At 52.7% G+C, this 3,450-nt stretch overlaps 1 pseudogene; it reads left to right on the top strand.

The window, feature by feature from the left end:
- LOC135536004 (voltage-dependent T-type calcium channel subunit alpha-1H-like) overlaps window positions 1–2,021 on the top strand; it is a 118,685-nt pseudogene extending 116,664 nt beyond the window's left edge.
- The last annotated feature ends 1,429 nt before the right edge of the window (window positions 2,022–3,450 follow it).

Below are 3,450 nucleotides of genomic sequence, written 5' to 3'. Positions count from 1 at the left end.
CTCGCCCAGGGGGCTGCGTAGACAGGTGAGTACACACACACACACGCACACACCATGCTTAGTCTTCCACCACAAAACTTTCGCAAATATTTGTCTCATTGTGACCCTAACATTCCCCATTGTGTCCTCTCTGTGTTCCAAGTATCTGTGTCCCTAACATTCCCCATTGTGTCCTCTCTGTGTTCCAGGTATCTGTGACCCTAACATTCCCCATTGTGTCCTCTCTGTGTTCCAGGTGTCTCTGTCCCTAACATTCCCCATTGTGTCCTCTCTGTGTTCCAGGTATCTGTGACACTAACATTCCCCATTGTGTCCTCTCTGTGTTCCAGGTGTCTGTGACCCTAACATTCCCCATTGTGTCCTCTCTGTGTTCCAGGTGGCTGTGACCCTAACATTCCCCATTGTGTCCTCTCTGTGTTCCAGGTATCTGTGACCCTAACATTCCCCATTGTGTCCTCTCTGTGTTCCAGGTATCTGTGACCCTAACATTCCCCATTGTGTCCTCTCTGTGTTCCAGGTGGCTGTGACCCTAACATTCCCCATTGTGTCCTCTCTGTGTTCCAGGTGTCTCTGTCCCTAACATTCCCCATTGTGTCCTCTCTGTGTTCCAGGTGTCTGTGTCCCTAACATTCCCCATTGTGTCCTCTCTGTGTTCCAAGTATCTGTGTCCCTCACATTCCCCATTGTGTCCTCTCTGTGTTCCAGGTGTCTGTGTCCCTAACATTCCCCATCGTGTCCTCTCTGTGTTCCAAGTATCTGTGTCCCTAACATTCCCCATTGTGTCCTCTCTGTGTTCCAGGTGGCTGTGACCCTAACATTCCCCATTGTGTCCTCTCTGTGTTCCAGGTGGCTGTGACCCTAACATTCCCCATTGTGTCCTCTCTGTGTTCCAGGTGGCTGTGACCCTAACATTCCCCATCGTGTCCTCTCTGTGTTCCAGGTGGCTGTGACCCTAACATTCCCCATTGTGTCCTCTCTGTGTTCCAGGTGGCTGTGAAGGTGGACTCGGTGGAGGTTCAGAGTGTTGCCTCAGTAGACAGACAGGAGCCCCTCTCCACCCTCCGCCTGCTCTCCCCCTCCCGCCCCCCCTCTCCGCCCTTCCTCTCGGATCCCGCCGACGAGGAGGTGTGGCACATCACCAGCTCAGCGCGCCATTGGTGGGACAGACATGGAAGTGGGCGGTGTCACTCCCCTCTCCCCCTACGCCTCCCCCGACTCCCCACCCTCCCTGAGGAGCCGAGGGAGTGCGCTCAGCCTGCTGGGGGCGGGGCTACAAGCTCACGACCCGAGGAAGGGCTTCGACGTAGACACCCAGTGCTTCCTGGATAAGCCCCGTTGTCCTGACGACCAGCGACCACACTCCATCGAGATCTGCCCGTCCCCTCCGGAGGACCCACTGCTAGGAGGGGTGGGAGGTGGACGGGGACGAGAGGAGGCCCAGGGGTCAGGGGTCAGAGGTTAGAGGTCACAGGAAGAAGAGGATGAGCCCACCCTGCATCTCCATCCACCCCGTGTGACCCAGCAGGCCGCCTCGGAGCCGCAGGCAGACTGTAACCTGCTGCTGAGACGCAGGACCCCCTCCTACGACGTCGCCGACACACACACTCCCACACACAGGCTGACGCCCGACACACACACCGGTACACACACTCACGCCTACACACGCGCCAACACATCACCACACACTTACAGACTCTCCCTCACGCGGTAACACACACCCCGACACACACACACACACACACCTCCTGCCCCATGCACACACTCTTATCCGTACACATACTCTACCTCATTCACACACACACTCCGTCCCTGAACTCTGACACGAGACCTTCCTCCTCTACAGTGACTACAAGCCCCTCCCACAGTTCACCTTCGACCAACCAGAGCACAGATACACGAGTGGCATGTCCGCTGGCCTATCGAGCAATGAACCAGCCACAAGTCCCTCGCACTTTAACAGCAGGGCGGGGTTTAGCTCGATGAACAGGAGAACTGCCCAATGAGAGACAGAGCCTGGTACTGTAGTAGGGAGGGATCGTCAGAAAAAGACTAAACCCCATCCAGAGGGTGTGGCCTGATCTGGACAGAGACGGGTTGGATGGAGAGAGAGAGAGAGATAAAAGGGGGAGAGAGAGACGGAGGGAGAGAGAGAGAGAGAGAGGGGAGAGCGAGAGAGAGAGAGACAGAGAGAGAGAGAGAGAGAGAGAGAGAGAGAGAAGGGGGAGAGATAGAGGGAGGGGGAGAGAGAGAGAAGGGGGAGAGATAGAGGGAGGGAGGTGAGAGAGAGAAGGGGGAGGGAGAGAAGAGGAGAGGGAGGGAGGGGGAGAGCGAGAGAGAGAGAGAGAGAGAGAGAGAGAGAGAGAGAGAGAGAGAGAGAGAGAGAGAGAGAGAGAAGGGGGAGAGAGAGACGGAGAGAGGAGACAGAGAGAGAGAGAGAGAGAGAGAGAGAAGGGGGAGAGAGGGACGGAGAGAGGGAGACAGAGAGACAGAGAGAGACAGAGAGAGAGAAAGATGGGGAGAGATAGAGGGGAGGGAGGGGACAGAGAGAGAGAGGGGGGAGAGAGAGGTAGTGAGGTTGTAACTCAGTGTTATTTAGTTTCAGGGACTAAAGCCACATAAATCTGTAGCCAAAGTATTTCTGACACTCCTCACACCAGCCAGCCAATCAGGAACAAACATTTATGACACTCTGCCCTCACGTGAGCCAATCAGGAACCAGCGCCTGGCTGACCTCTGACCCTTACAGGAAGTGAGATGGGAGATTGACGGTGCTCCTTCAAATCCTCTACAGGAGCTCTATTTCCTGTTTCCTGTCCTGGTCCACGATCACATTGATCTCCCAGACAGACAGACAGAAGAGGACAGCAGTCCTGGACACGTGTGTTGTGTGTTGTGTGTATTTGATCCCATATGCATCTGTCTGTTCAAATGCTCTCTGTCATGGATGTTGATAGACATGTCTTCATCTGCAGACAGACAGACAGACAGACAGACAGACAGACAGACAGACAGCAGAGCGGTGTGTGTTCTGTTTATCTCACGTTGTATATACAGAAAGTATTTTATTGCTGTGATGATGAAATAACTCTATGCATTAATGCACCACATTTTCTTCTAGAGATCTATAATGTTTGTTTTGTTCCGTCATCCTCCTGTCTATAATGTTTGTTTTGTTCCGTCATCCTCCTGTCTATAATGTTTGTTTTGTTCCGTCTTCCTCCTGTCTATAATGTTTGTTTTGTTCCGTCTTCCTCCTGTCTATAATGTTTGTTTTGTTCCGTCATCCTCCTGTCTATAATGTTTGTTTTGTTCCGTCATCCTCCTGTCTATAATGTTTGTTTTGTTCCGTCATCTTCCTGTCTATAATGTTTGTTTTGTTCCGTCTTCCTCCTGTCTATAATGGTTGTTTTGTTCCGTCTTCCTCCTGTGAATGTATGTTTTTATAAAGTA

This window comes from Oncorhynchus masou, unplaced genomic scaffold, assembly GCF_036934945.1.
Source record: "Oncorhynchus masou masou isolate Uvic2021 unplaced genomic scaffold, UVic_Omas_1.1 unplaced_scaffold_543, whole genome shotgun sequence".
In the NCBI taxonomy this organism is placed as follows: domain Eukaryota; kingdom Metazoa; phylum Chordata; class Actinopteri; order Salmoniformes; family Salmonidae; genus Oncorhynchus; species Oncorhynchus masou.
This window is presented reverse-complemented; position numbering and strand designations above follow the sequence as displayed.